The sequence below is a fragment of the Cupressus sempervirens genome, chromosome 2, assembly GCF_028749045.1.
Source record: "Cupressus sempervirens isolate cs-2001-9-10 chromosome 2, ASM2874904v1, whole genome shotgun sequence".
NCBI classification, from domain to species: Eukaryota; Viridiplantae; Streptophyta; class Pinopsida; order Cupressales; family Cupressaceae; genus Cupressus; species Cupressus sempervirens.
The window spans coordinates 692,345,913-692,362,366 of NC_143119.1; positions in this window are offsets into that span (position 1 = coordinate 692,345,913).

The following is a 16,454-nucleotide window of genomic DNA, read 5'->3' on the forward strand; positions in this document are numbered from 1 at the left end:
CACGTGATGTTCATCTAATGTATTGTGAATTTTTTAGTGTGAAGTGAACAATTGACATCTATCCAAAAGAGGAATATGCACCTGTTGTGTTGAGATTTTTTAGTGTGTGGATAGTTGATACCAATTCTATAATTTAGAGGATCCCAGATTGATGAAGAGGATTTGAGATGGCAGTAGTAGTAGCAACAAAGTACAATTTGGTATTCTTGGAACATAGATGTTTTTTTATCTATTTTGCCATAAATTCCAAAGGGGTAGATTGTTAGCATGAATGTTGATGATACTACATTGGGGGAGTATCCTGAGCATTGGAGAGTATTGACATGTTGCATTAATGATTGTCTTTGTCATTGATGTCAACATAACATGGTTTCTATAAAAACTAGGAGAATAGTAGTTAGAGATCTTACTAGTATGGAAAATGGTTTAATTGCCCGGTGATACACAATTTTGGATATGTTCAAGACTATGACCTAATAATGTGGTTATGTTCATAGAGTCTAAGTCAATGATGTATCATAGAGTCTAAGTCAATGATGTATGATAGTTGTATCTAATTTATTGAGGTTAGTATAGAAATAGAATGTTGGAGAACAGTGTTCTGATATTTGATTTCTATCTTACATCTAAGATGAAATGAAGAAATGAATAGTCACATAGTGATAGAGGATAGTCATATGATGACATTAGCAAGTGTGCAAGCCCTAGTATCACACATGTAAATTTTTTTATAGACTGTGAGTTGACAGTATTATTATAATTGTAATCAATTAATTATCTTATTATAATTAATTGGGAAAGCCTCAAGGCCAACTCAAGGAATTATTATTAAGATATGGTATAAGGGAAATTTATTTTCCTTATTTGTTAGTATGAAATATACATTGATGTATCAAGTATTTGTGTTCTATCAACTAGAAGTATGAAGTGTGAAAAGGAGCAGAATGCTTAGTGAATGCAAGTAAGCAATCCAAGGGATTATTGGATGCAAATTGTGAGATCTAGTGACAAGATCTAAAGGAGCATAAGTATAGTTGATAGGAAAAAGATAGAGGAAGGAATTACATTTCATTTATATTATTCTACAAGGGATAATACATAGATAATTTGGACAATGGGTTCATTGGTCTAACCTTGAGGCTATTTGGGCAATGGGTCTAGCTATCTTCCACAACTCCTAGCAGGGTTGACACAACTCCTAATAGGGATTCAAAATCTCCTAATAGGGACTCATATGTACTAAATGTTGTAACAGACTCCTAATAGGGTCTACCAATAAGGTATATTTATATTAGTATATCATCTTGTGGGTACCATTCCCATCGGGGTATTCCCTCTAATCAAGGGTTTCCCTAGTTAACATATCTAGTGTTAATTGTGTATGAGTATCTTGTTGTGGTTTTAGTTTATATTACTCATATGGTTAACTTTTTTTAAGGTTGAAAATTTTGATAATAGTTGGATGAATGATTCACACACACCCCCCCCCCCCCCAACAGTTATATCAGTGGACTATATATTCTAACAATTCCCTAGTATATTTTGCTTCTTCAACTTTCTCAGCCATAATTATCACTCAGTTTATACTATTTACTTGACAACTTCTTAAGTTCCTTAATCTTCTATTGCAAGTCCTTTATTGACCAACCACTATTCACTAGGATTTTATTGTATTTAGCTAACCAATTCAATACTTCATAAACTAAGTAACACTACACCATCTTCTCAAAGACTAACTAATTTAGTTGCCATTGTAATTCCAACATACTTTCTCCTCTTCAATCAACAATTTCACTAGTTCATCTAGTTGCCTCTCTTTTCAAATCCTCTTCATCAATCAATTGATATGAAACTCTACACTATTAGTAAATATCTCTCTAGTAGGTTTGAAATCAATAACAACATAAAAATTATTCCAACTGTAGTTTCCAACAACCTGCCTCTTTGGAATTGATGACAACGCCTCTACTTACCATACAAATGCAAAATAAATGCTCATGGATTTCCCTCTATGATTTAATATAGATGTCATTCATATCCTTAGTTTCATTCTAATTCTCATATTGCACTCGCTTACACTTATTCCTAAGAGTGTCAATCTGGGATTTGAAACTAATGAGAGATATAGTGGTTGTTTTAGCAAGGAGTGAAAATAACAAGCCAAGTAATTATGAATGCAATGTATTTAATGTGTAATTTAAAAGCATCTAAGTGAATTATAATCCTGATTCAAACAAATAAATCCACACTTGTAGAAAAAAATCTATCTAGAATTCTCATTAACTATCATTTAATCAACACAACATCATTATGATTATGCAAGTTAACTATATTAACAACATTATTATAATCATAAAAGCTGAATATATTTAATCAGCACAAAATTATTATAATTATGAAAGCCACACATCAAAATATCTACATTTAAATCAAACTACTATGAGATAATGATGATAGTTTCTGTTAGATCCAATTTTTGATGGGAGGCTTATGTGTGATAGGAGACCTATGGAGTGATAGTTGTTGAGGCAGGTAACAAGGAGAAACAAGAGGTCTATAAATTGTGACAGGATTTCATGCTAAGAAATGAATGGAACTTTGGCAAAAACAAGGGACTCGGTATGATTGGAACAAGATGTAGATAAAGTAGAAGAGAACAATGAGAACTTCGAGAATACTATGGCTTGCTACTAAATTGATGAGCATAATTTTTACAATCATGAAATGAATTCCAAACCTTGAGATAAATTATCATAGAGATATGGAATGAATGAGTTTAGAATAAATATTAGAATCATACCACACATTAAACAAACTAAATCCAAGCCTATTATGAAGTATCAATCACTTACAGATTAGAAATTGTAAAATAGGAATAGAAGGCATTTAAAAGAGTATCATTGTGTTCCAAGAGGGGTCCCTTCCTTTGGTCCTTGATGGTGATAATTTAAATTAAATCAATAAAAAAATTCTCAATGCATAACCATAAAATGAATATATCAATCAAAAGTATATATATTTCTATGGGTCTTTTTCACATTTTTGCATATTATCTCCCCTATATCTAAAGGTCTAAGTAATTTGAATGTTCTAAGCCCATAAAATTTGGTTCAAATAGAGAATCATTTCTAACTGATTAATAGTCTTAACAAGTCATGATTATGGCTACTATTTAGAGAATATAAACTGACTACATGAAAGCAATTATCAAAAATAGGATCTGCCAAAATCCATATCTTCCATTTGTGTTGTAACATTCTCAAGGTTGATCACCTACAACATTCGAATATGTGTCACATAAGTACCAAAAATAGCAAAAACCATATTCTTTCCAACTAATAATAAATTAGGCATACTTCATGTATTTCTATTGAAAATTGGTGACTTAGGAATTAGGTGAACATGGGAAATGAAGTAAATGTAATAAAAACTAAGACATTTTTAAACCCCATCATTTCCCCCCAACTAAAGACCTTTGCATAATCTCATGCAAAAAGTATGGTACAAATTAGATGAAGGTGGTAACATATGCCCTTGTTCAAGTGTTTGCAATTTGTTTGTAGCTATTCATTTTCTTGATGGAGATACATCATCATTTGAAATTGTTGATTAACAAATAATTTTGGGAGAGATAGACTTTATTGTGGAACTGGTTCTTTATAAATCACAAGATCTTGGGACATGTCCTTAGTAGGGCTTGTGATAATTGATGCATCTAGTTTTTGCAAAGGCACATCCCCCATAGGCATGACTAGAGGGATTTTAACCTGATCATCTTCATCCCATGTAGCTAGTTCCAATTCCACTTGTGAGGGCTTAATAGATGTCAGAGGATTTTCATCATGTATTACATGATGCCCTACTTTTAACAATGATTTTTCCTAAGCAATATCATCAATATTAGTCCCACAAGCTTGGTGAACCATCAGATCAAGGACATTCACCTTAATAATGTTAGAATTAATAGAACTTCTATGACATTCTATAGCTTGAAGACTTGTTGTAAGTAAAAAGGGTCCTCTTTATATAGTGATATCTATAGGAAACTCCTAAATTACTAAAGTCTCTGGCCTAAATGGGATTTATGTATCCACAGATTATTAGACTATCCCATTGCTACATTTCATTCATTGTCTTAGTCTAGGATTTCTATAGGCTTCTTTTTTGTATCTTTCTCCCACTTTTGACTTTTAACATTACATTCAAACTTCTTCTTTTGGTGAGGTTTGGGAGACTTGGTGGATACAAATTGCAAACTCAGGGTTTTGTTAGCTTTGGCTTGGACATCATAGGCAACTTGGGCTAATTCTTTGAGGAGATCAATGTTTTTCCAAGTAGAATGGTGAGTAGAGGAATCAAGACTAATTTTGGGATTTTTATAAATTCTAGCACTAGAAGATTCTATAGCTTTCCTCTTATGGGTGTGTATTTGTTTTTTAATACAGTTAGAGAGTTGTATAACATTTTTAGTTGTCTTCTTTTCTTCTTCACCCAGAAGAGGTTTTTTTCCTTTAGAAGATGATTATTCAACAAATCCATCCTAGTTAATTGTAGGTTTCATAGTTTGAAGGCCATGAGCAATAAGGAGTTTAATGAGACCATAGTGGTCTAAATATTGGGCATGTCTATCACAAAAAACTTTGCAGAACCAATGGAGGGAATGGTATAGGTAATAAGAAAAAATAACTAGATCATGTTGATGAAGATGTATCAATAACTAAAAATGATGACCAAAGACAAAGACATACTTGCCTTCACAAGTGACATACTGAACAAAAAACTTTGCAACCTCATCATATGGCAAAGAAAGGGATTTTTGTGTTATGCCTTTTCCTTCAACAACAACTACCTTTTCTCCCCTCTATAAAAATTAGCTTTTATAAGTCTTCAGGTCAATTACATGTGGGTTGGATTTTGGGAAGAAGTTGTCTCTAACTTGGGGAAGCCATGTAAGATGAGCCACCATCTACATTATGATCAAAAATTCAAAACCCCTAATTTTGATAACATTCTACATGAGTCCTTGAGCGAAGTTGATTGTGATTTTCTCATCAAATCCCTATAACTTGCAGAAATATTGTGTCCACTTGACAAACCAAAAGATTTTGAAAAGCTTTTCACTATTTCTTAATTTATTTATATCTACATGTTTAAATCTCCTATGGGCTCCTCTCATGGTGATAAGGTACATTTAGATTTACAAGGAAAAACAACTTAACTCATAGGTAAAAGTTGATGTTTAAAAAGAGGAGCAAGGACAATAAAATACCAAGATGTGTATTAAAGGTTAATAATAGCAAGATAATAATTATAAGATACAAATCTAACCTCCCCCAAATGAGAACATGATGTGTCCCTTGGGTCACCAATTAATGCATAAAGAAATCATAAAATAAAGCCTAATTAATTATTAATTTGAAAGGAGTACTTCATGTGTTAATGGCGATGGACTAGCGGTGGAAAAGAAGCATGTGGATCAAAAGCATGGCATATGTCAATAGATCTCCCAAATCTAGCATAAAATTTTCATGTGAGAGGAAAGAGAACACCAAGAGGGAAAACAAACTGAAATCATGTCATAGGGTCCACATGAAGGCATGTAGGAGAAAAGGTCCAAGGAAAGAGCAGACCCCACCAAGTCCACACAGAAAATAGAAGAGCAAAGTGGGAGATGGTGATAGGATAGAAACATCAGCCAATAATAGGGACCTAAGATCAAAGAAAGAGTGTAGCAATAGAAGATGCCACAAGCATGGAACAATGAAAAAGGTTGGTAGGAAGAAAAGAAATGCCCTATGGTACTGAGCAAAGAAAAATTGCATAGCATGAGAACAAATGAAAGCTGCTAGAGTGAGGATAGAGATATGAAAGAGGATTTTCTTTTTGTTTTTTTCCATTATTCATAATGATAGGAGGTCACCAAGGACTCATTTTTCAACCCCTTACCACCCAATTACACTGGAATGCTAGTTTTCATGATGAGGATTTATTGCAACTAAGAGTTGTTGGAAAGCCAATTTTTAACTCATAGTTGGCCAAAAATGCCAAAAGGTTAGTTTTCATTGTTGCATCTTTTTTTGGAATTTTTAAATTTTTAAATTTTACATGCAAAGGAGCCCAAAAGGAACCATGGTGAATTCATTGGCAATAGTGAGAAAGAAGGATTACTTTGATAAGGCCTCTAGTATAACTTAAGATGATGCCCATTAACAAGGAGTTTGTGATTTTTTGAGTCTATTAGTATAGAGATATATAGAACCATTATCAAATACATGGGAAATTTCACAGAAACCCAGCCATTGAATATGAAATTTACCTTTGAAATTCTAAAACTAAGAATCATACAAAAGAAGTTAATCTCCTAGCTAGAAAGAATGTTAAAGAATGTGTTTGTCATGCCACAATGCTCATTGATTTTGAACATGTTTAGTATGGAGGAGTTCTTCCTAATAGAGTTCATGTAAAGAGTGGAATTATGTTATGCATTCCCATTGAGCATCAAAGAGACTCAAAGTAAGTTGAAGTTAGGTTCAAAGAGTCTTAATATCAAACTCAATAGTAAGAGAAACCTTCTTACCATGGACAATTTCATAAGGGGTCAGACTAGTGGTGGTCTTCCATGTGGTATAATAGGCCCACATGGCTTCAGAAAATCATGTGGCCCAATCACGATTATAAAGTGCAATAGTCTTGGTAAGAACATCCTCTAGTTCTTGATTGGTGACCTCTACTTGTCCATTTGCTTGAGGGTGATAAGGTGATGATTTTAAGTCCTAATTTTTGTACTCTTTGATTAATGTAGCAACGAGGTTTGAAGTGAATTGGGGTCCTTGATCTATAGTAATCTTGCAAGGAACACCAAAGTGAGTGAAGATCTCAAAGTATAGGAACTCATCAACCTTGGTATCTTGGGCATGCTTAATTGAAACCACTTCAACTCATTAGAGTGTATTGCTTGTTGTTAGAAGGTGGGTTGATAGGTCCTACAAAATTGAGACCCAACTTCTCAAAAGGTTCAAGAGATAGTTAAGGGTGGAGTGGCATTTTGTCAAATCATGTAGGACAACCCATTCATTGGCACTAATTGCAATGATGAACATAACACTTGCAATCCTTATAGAGTGTATGTTGGAAATATAGGATAGGCTAGGTTACTAAGAGGGGAGGGGTGAATTAGGAATCAATAAAACTTAATCTTATTTCACCAATTAATCCTTCATATATATTTTGATCCAATTGCATGCATGAAAGACTGAAAGCAGTAAAATGTTCATAACACTTTGACATAAGATATGGTGACTCAGGAACCTTCCAAATAGAAAGTAAAATTGGGGTGGAGATGATACCCACAAGATTTATTACTATAGTATATAGCTAGCTAGTTAATGGTTACAATTGATCACTTATGATGATCTGCCTTATTAGGAGCAATAAGGACTACTAGGTCCACCTTGTTAAAGGATTTACAAAACATACAATGAGTATGCACTTGGTAAAGAGATTTGCAAAAGACTATTAATTCTAGCTTGTTAAAGGATTTAATTGATACTACTATTAGGATGAATCAGTGGTTGATCTCTAATCTACAACTCTGATTTGTTGGTTGAAACTCCTCTGAAATGTAATGATCACCTTGTTGTGATAGATAAATTTTTTTTGCTCCTTATACTGCTTTTAGCCTTTTCACTTCACTCTTTTTCTCTCTATATCTACATCATATTTATTTCTTATTTCTTACTTGGATGTGATATAATACATTACATATATACCAATCCAAATTACAATTCATCAAAGTTAGCTACAACATAGATTTCCAATAAGATCACAAAGTTGGTTCAGTTGCTAGCACTCAAGTTCTGAAGATAAACTCGATGAGGTTTTGATACTTGGAAACCATTGTCAACACTCAGCATTATCATGCTCTCAGTAGACATAGAATCTTGGTTCATACTAATCACTTCAAAGTAGTTTGAACTTGGTTAGCATTGGTGACTCAGTAAATACTATGAAACTTGGCATATAAATTGAATCACTTGGTTGACAATGCATGGCTTAGTTAGCACTAACACTGCGAGCTTGGTAGACACTAGAGACCATGGTTGACACTGTGCAACTCAATTAATACTATGAAGCTTGGTTTTCACTATCACTGATCAACTTGGTAGATACTGCATGGTGTGAACTGAATGTAGATTCTAAAACTCAATAGCAATTATATTACTCGGTAGTAACTGTAAACTGAAGGATAAGCTTGGTATAAGCTTAACCCATTGACTAAGTGTGAGTCACTAATAAAAAACTTGACCTTAATTTCAATAATCTCCCCCTTTGACATTAGTGACAAAAACACTTATCAATCTAAACTGAATGCTCAAAATTTCAAGTCCAAAACATTCTTTTATCTTCACATTGTGTCTTCAACTCAGTAACATACTCTATTTTTGAGATTTTTCAAAATTGTTTTTATAAAAGATGTTTTTTGATTATCTATACATGTATTTGTACAATATTATGTTGCTCCACAATACATCACATATTATACTTTTCTTCAATATATATATATATATATACATATATATATATATATATATACATATATATATATATACATATATATATATATATATATATATATATATATATACATATACATATATATATATACATATATATATGTATATATATATATATGTATATATATATATATGTATATATATATATATGTATATATATATACATATATATATATATGTATACATATATATCTACATATATATATATACATATATATGTACATATACATATATATATGTATATATACATATATATGTACATATATGTATATATGTATATATACATATGTATATATACATGTATATATGTATGTATATACATATGTATATATACATATATATACATATGTATATATACATATATACATATGTATATATACATATGTATATATACATATATACATGTATATATACATATGTATATATACATATATATATGTATATATATATACATATATATGTATATACACACACACACACACACACACACACACACACACACACACATATATATACATATCACATCATCTCCCCCTTTTGGCATTAATGCCAAAGGTTTATACTACATGTTAATCAAAAAATGTGACAAAAAGTTAGAATATACCTTCAAAATTAATGTCATTGTCTTTTCCCAATTTTCTTGTAACACCTTGCTTGCATGGCATGCAATTTGCACTTTTGCTGATAACTTCGTCATGTGATCAATTATGGAGAAGTTATTTTCATGGATGAGATTTTTGGCATGTGCAATGTGTTTCTACAATGCATCCATGTTTGAAGAATCATGCCTTGGATTTCTTCAAGCATGGCCCTAATCTAGGCTTCTTCCCTTAATAATTCTACTTGCAAATTAATCATAAATCTTATCTTTGAGTAGTGAACAGAACTATAGCTTTGGTCAAGTGTCAACTTGTGTGCACTTTCCTTCAAGTCTGCATCTATCTTAGATAATTTATCTTTGATTTCCCGAGTGAAGATAGATGTATTACACAAATTTCTAAATAATGAAGTAACATTATTTGCAGAAGTTTCCAACAAGATAAGAATAGACAATTCTACTTGATTTATTGCAATTTTATTTTCAACTAGCTCCAATACTTTGTTCTCAAATTTCCTCTCTACTCTTTGTGGTAACTTTTCTTGTCCATTCAAATATTTATTGAATTTCTAGATAACTTCTACTAACTAAACCAAAATAGGTTGTGTACTATCAACCTCAATGCTTAATGCATCTACAAGTATGTTTTTCACATCTTCAAGCACTTGATTTTGTCTTCTCTTTTCTTCTCTAAGGTTATGTTGCTTAGCTCTCTTTTGCAATAGTTCACCCATTATGTTCATTTGATTAGGATTCAGAGTAGAGATATCTAATTCAATATAACTATATCCTCATCTAGATCAAGGCCTTCTTCTTTACCTTTATCCTTACTAGAAAATTTTGTACTCAGTTGAGGCTTGTTCTCAACTGTCCTTGTACTTGCTATTTGTACACTTGGAATTGTAACAAGAGTAGAAATAGAAGGGCTAGCAAAAAAAGTAGATATTGCACTAACAATAGAAATACCTTGTTGTTGTGTACCCAAATCTGATGATGGTGGATGCACTAGTTGCTCGGTAGATGAAGTGTTAATTGCTTTGGTCAATATGGTACTCAGATGAATAGATGCAAAGATTGGTTGGGTGCATGGTGTTATAGTGGTTTCCATGACCAAATTGGTAGAATAATTCTCTGAGCTTGATGGCATTAAACTTTTCTTCAAGAGTAAGGAAATGAGGCCATTTCTATTGCCACAATATTCTTTGTGTCAGTTTCCTCTATACTCTAAATCTTAGGGAGATTTGTTGGTGTAAATAAGTATTTACTATTTACACTTTACTTAGGTTTACTTAGGTTAATGCATTATTTTATTTTATTCATTATTTTATTATTTATTTAGTTGAGACACTTAGGTGTTTGCATACTCTCATGAGTTGTCATGTTGACAACACTAGAGTAAGCAACTCTAATTCAGCACATGGTGTCTACAACACTAGAGTTTGCATCATTCACTGAGTTTTCATGTAGAAAAAATAGTTATTCGCACTCCCATTTTAGCACATATTGTCTACAACATTATTTTTCATGTTACACCATTGTAGGCTTATCCTCTCATCATTGCACTTACTCCCATGCTTAATGGAGGATAACCCATATCTGGTGGACATGTGCCTGGTTGTATGACTTATCATATTGCTGACTTCTATGCATTCTAGAAGCATTTTAGAGGCCTTTATATACAGGCATTCCTAGTGTACATTAACAACCAATATTGAATGAATATATCATCATTCTAATCATACTCCATTTGTTCTACTATTGTGCTTATGTTTGAGTTCCTTGGTCTTGGGTGAATTCTACCTTAAGGCAAATTCTTAAATGGTATCAAAGCTCAAGGAGATTCTCTACACATAGATGTTTGAGACCATTCTTGCTTTAGCACCTCGACTCAAATCTAAAGAATCTATAGAAATTAGGAGCATCTAGAGCTAAATCAGACCTTGCCATTGCATCTGAAACATCAATTCAGTGAAAATTTCCTATAAACTCATGTATGCTAGGCTAAAGTCAATCATGAGGCAAAAAAAAATTGCAAACCGGCACCCGAAGGCACCAATTTGCAATTTGGGTATGGTCATTTATTTATTCTACACATTTCAATTATTTCAGATCTATAATTAATTTAATCTCTATAATTATAATTTTTTCAAATTTCTATTTTTGAAATTTTTTTGCCTAGTCAGGCTTATAGAGAATTTTTTTTTGCAGGACTGAGCAGTAAGACCTCGGCCCTACAGAGAATATTTGAAGGGAATATTCTTTTAATTAAGTAGGTGAATCTAATCATTTGGTGGCCTACACTTTCTAAATTTCTAGTATTGGCACCATAATCTGGTAGGACAGAATCAACCCAGTCCAACACCCCATCAAAGTTCAATAGTCCACAGTGGGTCTTTGTTATTAATGGCTATAGGCTCCTTGTTTTAAATCTCTATGGACCTCCACTCTGCATGCATGTGGGATTAAATTTCCCATACACTGACACCTCAAACTTCTTCTGGGCACCCTTTTCCATTTTTGACACACACCCACCGATCTTTTTTGTGCCACGTAGTAGCCACGGTGTAGCGACTAGACATCTCTACAATGTGGCCACTGTGCAAGGCCACATACCCAATCTTTGATGCCAAAAATAATTTCTTGGCATGCATCACAATTTTTTTGGTAGTTTTCCAAATTGGCACACGGACAAATACTCGCCTACCACATGGTAGATAACTACTACACTTCAGATCAAACACATCAATGTGTCCACATCGGCGCCAAATAAGTGGATCCATATTGTATAGTGAGTAATCTAGTCACCATACGACTGCCACATTAGACTAACACATTTGTCAAATCTATACAATTTTGTACATGCTAATGTCATCATTTGTATAGGATACATCAGTGCTAATGTCATCACAAGGCCGAGGCACACTGATGTCATCAGTTCCTAAGCCTAAATTTGATGCTCATCTAACTGTCATTTAGGGGAAAATAGACCTACTATGATGATTGTATGACCATCATATTTAACCCCATCTTTTACTAATACAACCCTTTTCCAGATTTATTTTTGATTTTGCAGTCTGACTTTGGGAGGCCATATCTTAGTCATTTGAACTCCAAATTAGGTGCAATTTTTTTTTTTTGGGGTAGAATTTCCTAAAAAAATTAGTGGTGCAGCTCTTTTCTAGTTTTGGTGCATGGATTGGTTAGAAATTGTGTCTTTTGGCAAGTGTACTTGTCTAATCCTACATTTTGCAACTTCAAATGCTTCATACGAGCTCTAGACACAAAATCAAGTTCCATTTTTTTGAAAGTGCATTATTTTTCATCTACTTTCCAAATCTACAATCAAATTATAGGGTTGTGTGGATAAAAGTGTCACTTTCAAAATTAGGTCTTTTCTGCATTGTAATACTTTGATATATCTTGAGAATTGTTTTATATTTGAGATACATTGTAGTGTTCCAATTTTGAACTCCATAAGGAGGTTGTAAAAGGAAAAATTAGAAGTTCATGAAGGCCAAAATTGGCAAGTGTCCATTGTAATCGCACTACATATAAAGTGCCCAAAGCATTTTTTTTTTTTTTGGGGGGGGGGGGTTTCTTGATTTAGTGCAAAGGGGGGTGTTCTTGGTGTTGTGTTCCTCATTTTCTATCATTTTCTATCATTTTCTTTCATTTTCTACATCATGGGAAATTTTAAGTTTCCAAAATTAACTCCACATAACTATGCTACATGGTCCATTAAAATGTGGTGTCATTTAATGCATAAAGGAGTTTCTCAATATGTTGATGGTACCCTTCCTAAACTAACAGGTGATCAAGTATCTGCCAGTGAAATCAATGATTAGCAAACTATGGATAGGAAAGCCCTAGGTGATTTTTTTGGGGGTTGATGACAAGATCATATATTAGATTTAGAAGTCTTGTACATCCAAGGAAGCTTGGGATACTCTCCAAAACCCATATGGTAAAGTGTCTGAGGAAGATGATTTCAAAATTGAAGATGAGCTTGTCTCCTTAGATCCAAAGGCATTTGATTCCATATACGATTTTATCATAAAGGTGAATGAATTAAGAATGAAACTAGATGATTGTGGGAATCCTATTAAAGATGACAGGTTAATCTATCTCATTCATAATAATTTTCCATCTAAGTACTCCACATTTTCTTCTACTTATAACACCTCAAAGACTACATTAGAGTCTAACTATTAGAAAGTCTCTTTTGATCACTATGTTGAATTGTTGGATAAAGAAGAAAAGAAGTTGAAATCAATGGGGATTCTCAATTTTCCAAAGTCTAAGGCATTGGTAGCAAATAATGAGGGTTCTCAAAATTTCAGTTGGTCAATCTTCAAATAAAGGAAAGGGCAAGAATAAGAAATGGAAGAATAACAAATTAGAGGATGCAGAAAAGGAAACACCACAATTAAATCAACAAGTAAAGTCTTCAAATTCAAATAAGAAGGGAGACAATAATAAGGACAAGAAAAAGTGTGCTTATTACAAGAAATTGGGTCATGAAGAACATGAGTGTTATCATAAGAAGATTGATGAGTTAATGACCATCATGAAGAAACATAATGTTCCACTACCTAATTCTTACAAGGAGATAGGGTATTCTTTAGATTCAAAGGGTAAAGGATAAACACTCATGGAAAATTCAAGTTCTTCAATAGAATGGATTCTTGACTCAGGTGCCTCATATCATATGGGTTCTTCAAAAGGGGATTTTTCTTCATTGAAGTAGTCCAAGGTACTGCACATCTTTGTGGGAGATGATGCAAAAATGGAAGTTGAAGGGAAAGGAAATGTGGAGATGAAAAATGGAGATTTTAAAGATGTTCTCTATGTTCTTACCATAGTGATAGGTCTAGCAAAGTAGGGTGCACCTAGTCTTCTAGCTCCAGCATCAGAGGATGACTACATAGCATATATTTCAAGTTTGTTTTTGGAATCATACATAGTGGACTTGGGGGATATCATTGATGATATACATCTTCTCTTTGATGGAGAAGATCCTTCTTTAGTTGTCGCAAGGGCTCACTCTGACCCTCATGTCCATTCTCTATATGATCGATCTTCACAAGTTGATGTGATTGTGGATACTTATGTACAAAAATTGCAAGAGGTCTCTTTATCAATTGAGGAGATAGTATGTTCTTTAGGATAGTTTCTATGTTCATTCTTGACTAGGACAATTAAGTAGCTTTCACAGACATCAGTGATCATTGAGATTCTTTCCACACATAGCGGAAGCATCTCACTTGTACCTATGGTATTGTTTCTTCCAAAGGGGAGGAATATTATTTTGCAGTCTTGGATCAACTTCTACATCAAAACAACTATCACTGATCAGTGCTCTTCATTTTGGAGAGGGGAGACTACCTTGTCTCTCTTCTTCTTCTTTCTTGTTGGGAGGGGGGGGGACCTTTTCCGCTTTTGGGATTGTGTTCTTCTCACATTTCTCTATTATATATAGTTGACGTATGTCATAATGGGGGGGGGGGGGGGGGGGGGGGGTTGGTCTTGATTACTCCATCCATCCATGAATCTAGTCTTTTCATCTCTCTTTTTGGAGGATTTTTCCCATGATGTTTTCCCTCTTTCTTTTCTAGTCGCTAGGACCTATCATGCATTTCATGCTAGCTTTCATAAGCATAAGTGCATTCCCCTAAGTTGCACTTAAGGGGGGTGTTGGTGTAAATAAGTATTTACTATTTACACTTTACTTAAGTTTACTTAGGTTAATGCATTATTTTATTATTTATTTAGGTGAGACACTTAGGAGTTTGCATACTCTCATGAGTTATCATGTTGACAACACTAGAGTAAGCAACTCTAATTCAGCACATGGTGTCTACAATATTGGAGTTTGCATCATTCACTAAGTTGTCATGTAGACAACATAGTTATTTGCACTCCCATTTTAGCACATGTTATCTACAACATTATTTTGCATGCTACACCATTGTAGGCTTATCCTCTCATCATCACACTTACTCTCATGCTTAATGGAGGATAACCCATATCTAGTGGACATGCACCTGGTTGTATGACTTATCATGTTGCTGACTTCTATGCATTCTAGAAGCATTCCAAAGGCCTTTATATATTGGCACTCCTAGTGTACTTTTGCAACCAATATTGAATGTATATATCATTATTCTGATCATACTCTCTTTGGTCTACTATTGCTCAAATATATCTTTTTTAATCTTCTTAGCATTTTCCCATCTTGGATTGATTACTTTCACAAGCTCATTTGGAATTTGTTGTACAAGTTGATCGGGAGAGTATTTCCATTTACCTAATTTTGACATCATCGTGTCTTCAACTTGCTTCTTCTCATCTACACTCATAGTTTCATATCTGATAGATTTTAAATTTTCCCTTCTAGCTCCTCTTTCAATTTCCTTTATTTTTTCTTGAAATGTAGGTGGAGGCTTCTGGAAAATAATTTCTTCTACATCCTCCTCACCTAGCTTCTATTTATTTCTAGACCTTAATGCTTGTCTAGTGCATACTATAGTAGATGACATGGTGGTTTGGGTAATGATAACCTTACCCTTCTTCTTTTAGGCTCTTTGTCTTTAGACTTTGTTTCTTTTGCTTCATCTTCTTCCACATCATCTCCTTTTCCTTCAGTCAATAGGAGAGTAGAACTTGCTTGCCTCAGTTTTTTTATCATCTTCTTTCCTTTATTAACTTCTTGAGGAAGCTTAATTTCAATTTCTATTCTAGCTTGGCTTCATCATAAGTACCAAAATATGTGGCCTTGGGATCCATAGGTTTGTTCAATAGTGCCTCAATGATATCTTTGGTGTCGTCAATGTTAACCTCATAGATTGGAGGCTTAACCCACACCACTCTAGGTTGAACTACTTGAATGTACACTTTTTCATAGTCCACCATGAAATAAAATACAAGTTTCTTTGGAATTCTATATCTGCTATTCATCTTATAATTTTCCATGATACTGACAAAGTTATCACCTATCTTTATTATATATTCATTAATTTTTTATAATGTTGGTACATCTTTTCTCCATACAATTAAGCCTTTAGAAGGGAAAAAATTTTGTACAAAGAAGAATAAAAAAGTCAAGAGTGAACCAACCTTACACAGATTGTTCTTTGAAGTTTTAATGCTCTCCATGTTCTTGTTGAACTAATTCAGCATTAGTTCAACAAGGTCAAAAGGCATGTTGTTCTTCACTACCTTGAGAGCCAGATCAATTACCTCACATGACACACTATTGAGATGACTAGAGCTATAGATCTTAT